The sequence below is a fragment of the Monomorium pharaonis genome, chromosome 3 (genome assembly GCF_013373865.1).
Source record: "Monomorium pharaonis isolate MP-MQ-018 chromosome 3, ASM1337386v2, whole genome shotgun sequence".
Taxonomy (NCBI): Eukaryota; Metazoa; Arthropoda; class Insecta; order Hymenoptera; family Formicidae; genus Monomorium; species Monomorium pharaonis.
Window position 1 is genome coordinate 22,132,298 of NC_050469.1, and position 9,884 is coordinate 22,142,181.

Genomic DNA, 9,884 nt, shown 5'->3' on the forward strand with positions numbered 1-9,884 from the left:
CGTACCTATTATCATTTCCCGGTGTCTAAGTCGTAGGAAAGAATGAAATCTAGATCGCCGGAAGCCCCTCATAATTAACGCGCCCGCGCGAACGGCATGCGAGGGACGGGGAGGAGGGGGGTTGGGAGGGAGAGAACGGATAGAAGGGGTCCGCGGGTAGCGCCGCAACACCGGACTGATGGGAAGAAGGAAACGGGGAGAAAAAAAGGATGATATGGAAGCGCGATGAGGACGCGGCGAGGTACAGATTCGAGTAAGTGACCCGGTAATATCGCGTGCGCCAGAGTACACTGCGAGTATCCGATGACCGATATACCGGGTGCTCGAAGCGAATTTATAGCCGGCTTATCGCCGATCTCGCGCTAGTTTCGAGGAAGTAGGTCTTTCGCAAAACGTTCGCGAGCGTGTTTTCGGGTTTTCCGGTTGTGAGAAAAGAACGGATCTAGATCAGAGCGGTCGGTTTCTAAAAATAATATGTACTTATCGACAGCATAAATCGATACGCCGTTCATAATTTATTATGTTTTTATTGCGCGGAAACCGTCAATTAAAAATTAATTTTGAATCCGCAAACTTCTCGAGAAAAACATCATCTATTATTTATCTTATAAATAAAATAATGTTTTCCTTGTAAATATTATAATTAGCAATGTAAAGCCAGAAAATTTTTTAAATGAATGTTTTAGGTCTGGTTATCTTCGTACTCCTTTTATATCATTTAAATCTTGCTCTCGTTTAAATTCATCAGTCTCTGCCTTTAAATAAATGAAAGCAAGAGATGCGAGAGACATATGTAGGACATTCAAATTCATGATTTGCTCCGCACACTTAATTTGCGGCAATACTTCTTATTGCCGAAGTTTATAATATGAAACTTTTCGACTAACCGCGTCATTGACGCGTCGGATTTATTAAATTGGAGTTTATCGAACGTCATTGAGCGCGGCAAATCACCTCCGAGAAATCGTGCGTCGACCTGCGAACCTCTCCGTCGCTCTCCAAGGCCCCAAAGGACCAGCGATGGTCAGGCGAAGGGTTGCGTTGTTTTGACGCTCTCTCGCTGTCGTCGTCTCGCTGGCGCAGCTGTTGTTTTGTTGTTGCGCAAGCGGACCCGCACGGGGGATTTTCATGGGGACGTCGGACGTCGTCAGATCTGTCCGTCCATCCTAAGCCCGAAGAAAGGGTTCCCGTTGTGCTGCGAAGTTCACACATGTGGAACTGAAAGCCCCCGACGTCCATCCGTCCGTCCGTCCGCCTGCTTCCATTATATCACCTACCACCTTCGTCCACCCCCTCGAATACATATGGCCTACAAGGGTGGGCAAAGGGAAGGCGCGTCATCTTGCAGCTTGCGTAATGATCGCGAGGACCAGCACAGCAGCACAACGTCGCCCTCTCCTTTCCCCCCCTTCCCCCCTCGTGTTTTCCTCTCATTCTCGACAAACGATCATTTTCGTGGAAAGGGTGGGGAACTCCATTAACGGCCGCAGCGTGAACTACTTCGCTTCCGGTGTTAGATTTAACCCTAAACTCGACGGAATACACCACAAGACACATATAAAATGTTGTATGTGAAATAGAAAAATCAATATTTTTAGAGTAGGTACTATAGTGGCAAAGTTAAAACTTTTATAAATGTAATTTTTATAATTTAAAAACTATGTAACTATAAAAAGGATATTTTTAAAATTAAAATAATTTAATATAATTAAATAATAAGTAATAATAATAATTTAAAGTAATTTTTGTATTAAAATCTAAACGAGGTATTATAATAATAAAATTAAAATTTAGATATATAATCTTTTGATTTTAATAGTATGTATAATTACAAGAAATATTTTTTAAATTTGTACTTACATTTAATATATATTTTTATGTTATTCACATATCTTTCTTTTATATTGATGTAATAATATAAAATTATTCTTATTTAAGAAATATCTAGCATATTTTTTACAATTGCAAATCAATTATAATAAATTTTATATAAATACTACGTTATGTATTTGTATCAAATTAATGTGTAGCCGCTCGTATTTACTGTGATGCATATTTTAAACATTAAGCATACAACCTTGCGAAATGTAACACGTGCAACATGTTATTACCATACAAGCATTCAAATAATTCTCATTCATAAGGATCATGCTTGATTTATGCTTTCGGTGGTATTTGATCCATGTAATTTAATTATGAGAATTGACTAACGGATTACAGTTAATTACACGATTTGCAGGTTTAGGTGGCAAAACATGACGCGTATTCGAAACGATTGTCCTTTTCGAAAGTCGATGAGCACCGGTAGGAAAAAGTCGTTGGCTCCTATGAAACCGACAGCGTGCTATCATGGTATATCTTACCACATAAGGGCTGCTTACGGGGGTAAAACTCACACGGGGGGAGAAAGAGTGAGCGACGGGGCTACGAAAAAAATCAGGAGGCTGGATGGCTATTAATATATTTTTTTTCTTTGGCCACCCCTATTTAGCATAGGCACGAAAGAAGACTCGGCTCCTCTGGTGTCTTGCCACCCTACCGCGCGGGTAATCTAACCCTTTGCAAACAGCCTGAGAGAAAAAAAGAGACAGGCTATATCAACCGACAGTCGGGACAAAAAAGTGCGTCTCACGGTGTGCTCTTTCTGTCCACTATCCTGTAGTAAAAAAAAAAAAAAACCCAGTAAAAAACACGATACACCGTGCAATCACGTGTATATGTCTAAAAAATTATAATAAAGTATCTGTGATTAGTTACATGTATACGCAAAGACATCATCGTTAATGGCGTGATTTAATAAGAGATGATTTTGTAGAGATCATAAATTAAATAACGAAATCATTTCCAACGTAAAAATAAAATGTTTTATTATTTTGAAAAATATAATGTTAATTAAGCACTTTTTAATTTTATAAATGTATATAAGTACAAGATGTACTTTTTTCTTATTTTTTCCTTTATTTTAATCATAATAAATTAAATTGACTTTATTTAATGCTTTACAATTAATTTTATACGCTTTGTTTTCTTGATTAATATATATTAAGTATTTATATTACTTTTAATTCTTTTCTATTAGTGACATTTTTATTAAAATTATTTTATTTCTTTATTTGCAATGATTTACATAAAGAGAGTCTTGTAAAATAATGTATTAATTTATGTATAATCCTTTGCTTTGTGGTCACTTCTTTTGTTAAGAGGTCACTGGATTTTGACCCTTTGATCAGCCAGTAGGAACGCATTGCTCGGTCAGTAAAAAAAAGTAATAAACAGAGGCCATTTCATTATCCCTACATTAATTAATTATTCTGGTCCATCGTCAATGTAATTAATCTCCGTTGAGATAGAAGCTCTTCGCTTCGCAGCCACCTGACAAATGTATTCTTTTTGCTGAATTGCGCGAAACCCACCCTAATCCATCCATTGATCGAAAGCTGATCACGTTGCCATACAATAGACATAAAGTAGATTCAGCTCATGGTATATCTACAACCATGTATTTATTGTATAAAATTAATAACTTTATGACTTTTGATGTGTTTAATTGAAGCAATTATACTCTTACGGATATATACAAATTTTATGTTAATTACTAATTAAAAATACAAGTTCTTTAACTCAATAATTTGCTTTTAAAATTGATTGAAATATCCATAAATTATGAATCGCACATTGTTAAATAACTCTAGAATAAATTAATTCGGAAATAAGAATCAGTTAAAAATTAATTTACAATTAAGATTTTGCTGTCTTCCAATAGAAACAAAATAAATAATTTTGACAAATTAACAAGTTTGAATTTATTTATAAGAAAGTGTAAAAGAAAAAAAAGGGAAACGAAAGAATGAACTTAATATTAATGTTTCCAATACAGTTCAACCGAAAATAGTTATTTAAATATTTATTGAGCTAGAATCGGAATGAAATTTGCCATTGTCAAATAGGAACAGCCAGCTGCTTTGCCATGAAAGTCAGAATAATCCAGACACGTCAGTTTTGCCGTGCCATCGAAATCTCTCCCAGCGGGCAAGCTTAACGTGTCATTACCATCGAAGGTCATTGCCGCCACCACCACCACGAATGGTGGCGTAATTTGACTAAAGCTAAACGGGAAAAAGAGAGTAAGAGAGAGAGATGGAGAAAGAGAATGGTCGGTTATTCATGGTCGTTCGCGTTTTCACGAGGGTTTTTCGTATCTTTTATTGCGCGAAATCAATCGATCGCCGCCAGCGCTGGGGCCCGAAAATTGGTGCAACAACACCATCACATATGGTCAAACGGCCGCAAAAAAAAGAGGGTGGCGCGGATTGACCAAACAGCGGAAGTACGTCGAAGAGGCGATCATGCAAAGAACGATGTTTGGACGCGAGCGGACATTTTGTTGCATAACGAGACTTTTTTTCTACGCGTTACCCAGAATAGGTGCATTATTCTTGAACCGTTAAACGATATTATTGGAGAATTCGACGAACTTGTCAATGTCTATTCTCGTCGCATGTACTTGCTAGATTCAAATAATGTATTATTTTGGAGGTTTTTTTACTGCAAAATGTAACGTTTAAAGGTAACGGTTGATATTTTCACAGAGACATTCGAATTGTAATAATCGATGTATTTAATATTGTTATTTTTGAACAAGATTTAATTGATCACATTATGTTTAATTATACGTTATAAATGTAGATTCGACAACCGCTTTCCGATGCATCCGCGCTATTTCCGTGTAAAATGAAGCAATCGGAATCTAAAAGTCGGAATCTTCAAACTACGTAACAAACTTTCTTGAAGAATTCGGTTTGCTCCCTCCGCCCGGAGTGGCGCATAAATCTTTAAAGTAAACGCCCGGTCTCGAATTTCACGTGAGTAATTTTACAACCGTAAATCGACCTTTCAACGATCTTACAACCTATGGGGAAAAAATGACAGAAAGAGAAAGAGAGAGAGAGAGAGAGAGAAAATGAGGAGGAGAAAAAGAGAAAGAAAGAAACTGAGAGACAAGACGGTTGAAAAACAACGGTACACAGAAGAAGCAACGCACGACGCTCCTTCCCGTCTTCCTTTCATCCCGACGGAAAAGCTTGCAAAAACCCGCGTATATAAATCGTATGCAAAGACGAGGTGGAAGCGCGGTCGGGCCCTTAATTTAGTTAATTTAGATTTTATCCGTTGCCCCGGAGAAGGAGCTTTTTTTCGTCCCGCGACGATTCTTTCGCGGAGGGGTAAAAAAGCGCCCGGTACACGGGGGAGACAACGGAGGAAAGGGTTGAAAACAAGCCGACGGCACCGCTGGCATTATTATATACTTATTTAAGATATGCAACGCGCGAGGGTTCCCCCGAACGGGACTCTGCTTTCCCGTCTTTTTTCGAGAACCCGCATGATTTTTTTTTCTCGCTTCATTCCCGCTTTTTCGTTTCCCCTCTCTCCCGTTGTATTTAGAGAGCCTGTCCTAGAACAACGACGAATATTGCTCTCTTTCTCTTTCTCTCTCTCTTCCTCTCGAAAATTTCATGGGTCCCCATGAGGATTCTCCTTCTCGCTCGCTCGCGGCTTTATTATAATCGGTGTGAAATGATAACCGATCGCGGAGCTCGGTTCACCGGCGCGACTAGACGATACGGCACGACGCCACTCCGTTTTTGTCAGCGCAAAAACAAAACGGAACCGTACCTCGCGGGTAATCCCCGTACGAGCGAGGCAGCGGATTAGGGTGTAAGAGCAGAAACGGGGCCGGTGGTTACGAGAGAGAGAGACCGAAAAAAATTTACGGGTTTAAAATCACGCGAGAAATTATTATGCTCGACGGAACGGCCGCCGCGAAGGGTTGAATCTGCGTGAGATTTCCAACGTGACTTTTTGCATTTTATGCACTTTGTTTATCGCGGTATCGCGCGCGCCGACCGACGTTGCCGACTAACCCGCTCGTATAATTCATTCGGCTTGATCGCCAACATCTTTGAATACTGATGAACGACTTTGATTTTTTCATAGGATTGCGACGGCTGCTCGTCTCGCATGAAAGATAAGTATATAAATATAAATATACCTCCGTTGATAATACATGCATTGTCTCAACATTGATACATTTTATTGGTGGCGAAAAGTTACAGAATTATGAATTAATATGTTTTATGAGATCTCTGAAGAAAGAGAAGAATCTCTTCGATAGAACACATTTTTAAATATCTAATATAATTTTTAATAGTCTATAAATGTTTTTTATTTTATTATTATATTTTAATTTTATAACTTTAATACAAGAAATAAAAGAAATATTGTTTCCTGTATCAATTATATACCAATTTAATATTCAACTTACTATTTATAACTTTAAGTAATTAAACCGAAAGAAACTTTATGTAGATCTTCAGACTTTGTTAAAATTAAGATTCTGAAATACAACAATTGATATTACAATTGATATTATGAATTGATATTATGAATTTGAACTGTCCAAATGCTTGACTGTATTGAACTTTTTTTACGCAACGCTTTTTATCGGGCCAAGTTCTATCCAAAAACTTTCTCACACTTTATTCCTACTCATTGCTTACTCTGAAAAAAATTACACCGTAAGAATTGTAATTGCCAGCTATAACTTTTTGCATGATTCTCGAATTGTGAAGAACGACACGGCGCTGAGCTAAGTGCGAATATACGTGACTTTCGGAAAAAAAGGGAAGACCCACGTAGGAGATAGGGCGCCGCGGGGTGTGCTGGGGCAGCAGAACGGAGGGGTACGCTGGCTGACCGTGCTCAGGGGTGACTTACGATGGACATGTGCAATTTGACCTGTTGACCCCGGAGGCCCGTGGCGCGGCGCATGGGGGCGAAATGTATTTGGGGTAAAAATAATACAATTTACACATAATAGGGGAGGAGGACGAGACTGCGCCGGGGAATATGCGCGCATATTCAAATGACGTGTGCACGTGGAGCACACGTATGGGGCAACGAAGATGCAACGCGGGGGGGGAATAGGGGAAAGAGGACAGTGTGCCGACTGATGCACAATAGCCTGGCCGAATCGATCGATACCTCGTCACCTTCGATCGCTCATGAATACGAAACAAACGCGGCTCCGGTCACTTATGGTGTTTTCCCTCGCCCGTGGTGTGTTTTTTTCTTAACGATATGTTTGGTCTCGTTAAGGAAAAAAGTAGCACAAGAAAAAAATGAGCGACGAGCGAAAGACGATCAAAATTTCTCACGAAGTACCTCAGCTGCTCGATGCAAAAAAGCAACGCGAATATCGCCGTGAAGTCTCGAATCACAAGATTAGGGAAAATTTTCGACGAAAACTTTTTTTACCCCCGCTTTACCCCCGCTAAACGAAGTTTTCTCACGAGCTCTCTCTCTCTCTCTCTCTCTCTCTCTCTCTCCCGTTTGTACGTAATTTTTTTATTATAAAAGTTGTCTAACGTGCATCTTATAGTATTTTTAACACTGGACGTCAGCTGCATCAGCAATTGGTAGTAGCTAGAGAAATGTGTGACGTAAATTAAGCGCATTTCTTTAAACATCTGCTGCTTTCTCGGCTGCCGCTCCTGACCGGAAAAACTTTCTTGAAAAAAAAATGTACTGCTCCCTTTATAAACGCACTGTTAATGCTTTGGATCCACCGTCTTCTCAGACCATCATTTTGTTTCTGACTGAATTCTCGTTTTATGTACGGATTAACGCTTGAGAGATAATTACACTCGAGACAGCGAGATCGTCTTCTCCATATCTACGCGAAAGACCCGAATTTTGTCGGCCGGGTCTCAAGACGGGAACTTGAAAATAGCCCCGGGACACACATCCGTTGCAGGGGCTGCGCTTCTGCGTGCACGCGCAACGGAACCCCGAGTTCTACTTGATGACTATTTCTGTGCCGGCACACAGTACCGTGTGTTATGTCTTGTCTCGCGTGAAAATCCTAACATCCCTCACACGGCTGCCTGCCCCCCCGCCTCCTGGCCCCCCCCCCCTCTGTCCTCCTTATCGGATACCTACCCCTAGCCTCGTCTTCTCTTGTCTACGACGACGTGAGTCCGCCCATTCGTTCTGTGACTCACTTAACGTGGCCGCGGATAAGAAGGACAAAAATAACCGTCGCACCCTACGACAACGGGAAAAACATTGCATCAAATCGTTCGCATCGTCATTTCGTGCTCTCGCCTCTGGCTCCGCTCAATCTTCATTCTGAGTGAGCAATAGACTTGCCTCCTATATAATTTAGTAAATATTAAATTGATTTCTAAAAGAACTTGGCGAACTAAGAGAACCAAGTGAGAAACATTTAAAAGTAATATTTAAAAATGTTGACTTTATACTTATATTTTTTAAACGTTTTAAAGTAATATTGGATAAACATTTCAAAAAGATTATTTGACCTTTGACACTTTGATTCGTTTCGAAACATTATTAAATTGTTTTATAATGTTTTATAAATATTGTCTCCAAATTATAATCGTAGCTCCGTGTTATACAACATTAAATATGACATTTATAAATATGAATATTATGTGTTATACCGAATACACGTTGTAACGTTAGTAGTAATGATTTTACGCTTACTGGGAATAATTTACTTGTATCTGAAAAGTACGTTAAAATTGAGTTATGCGCACGCGAATTAAAGAAGCTAAAGCGATTGTTCGGGATACATTAGACATTTCTGTTTTAGCCGCATAAAAATAGTAAGATTCGTGTATCTCGTGCGTGCAACAGGATTCACAATTGATTAGAGTTTGGCACGATAAAATTGAATTTGTTTTCCTCGTCTCACGGCGCGTCGTCACATCTTTTACCCAATCTGATTTATCACTCTAATCAGCGTGCAAATTGTTTTCAATCGCTGCGAGACAGGCAGCGGTGGAGTACGACAATATTGTATTTTTTAATGCATTCACGATAACCGCTTCTCCGTTTTAATATCCGTGATTAAACACACGCGTTTCTTATCTGATGCTAATTCGGTGTACCGGAGTCTCTCGCAGAATTTACAGGCGGCCGCGGCAGGCGGCAACCGGTATCCGAAGACACCCGTTATCATCTTCACGTACGCATACGTATGTAGGTAGGTATATCGCACGTGAATCCGATCGGCGATAATAAACAAGCCATTGACAAACGATAGAGAGCTGCAACACTACGTGACTCCCCTGCGACGACGACACGTACGTGCGCGCGCGCGCGCACTCGTAGCGATATTTATCGCCTCCGGTCGAGCACAATTAATTATCCTCCGATGGGAATAATTAGCCTGGTCACGGAGATACGCCTGGGGGGGAGGGGAAGTCACGTCCTCTCGGCGTTCTCGTACGCCGCGATCTCCGCGAGAGAACGCACAACGCACTCGAGAGTGGCTTTTTCTTTCCCACTAACGCCGAACGTTAAGTCAGCCGCGAATCTGGGAATACCCCATTTGTGGCATTGCGCGCGGCCGCCAGGCTGATTGATGCCTAATTGATGTTTCGCGGCCGGTTAATTATAATTAACCCGGCCGGAAGTAATTAGAATAATTAGTCGCCGCGAGTCTAACGACGAGAGGCCTTTCCACGTACGCTCGCACATAGAGAGTAGCGAGAGGAAAAAAAAAACCCGTAATCGGAGTGATGATTTCTTATTAGCCGTCTTGACACATATCTCCGTAATAATAATAACGCGAATGTGATGCTATCTAGAGAAAACTTAAAAGATTATCTAGGCTTACATTATTTTTAAATTCTATAAAATATTATGTCTTACAAAAACACAAAGGTCAGAGCCTTTATATTAAATTATTAAATTTTATTAAAGTCGAAGTAGATAAAATGCTATTTTTATATTTAACTTTTTTTTGTATTATGCTCCCATTGAAATTTAGAGATAAAGTTTTAAAAATTAAAGCAATTCGT